We start from the raw sequence: 325 nt of genomic DNA, 5'->3' as shown, positions 1-325 counted from the left end.
GTGTGTGTGTGTGTGTGTGTGTGTGTGTGTGTGTGTGTGTGTGTGTGTGTGGCAGAGACAGATACAGCGAAACCCGGCTGCATTTGCAGCAGTCCTAGAACTTCAATGTGTGCTTTGAAAACTTCTTTTCAGCAATGTTGCTGCCATTTAGAAAGCGAAAATGAAACTGCCGTGGTCAAAGCTAAGTTGGTCTCCAAAAAAAACAAAAAGATTATTTTGTCTTCGTCCGGGTTATATGCAATTTATATATTTGTATTCTGCTTTGAAACTGTAACTAGATAAGTCTGTCTACTATTTTTAACTTTACAAGAATAAAACAAATATT

This window comes from Mus caroli, chromosome 16 (assembly GCF_900094665.2).
Source record: "Mus caroli chromosome 16, CAROLI_EIJ_v1.1, whole genome shotgun sequence".
Classification (NCBI taxonomy): Eukaryota; Metazoa; Chordata; class Mammalia; order Rodentia; family Muridae; genus Mus; species Mus caroli.
This window is presented reverse-complemented; position numbering follows the sequence as displayed.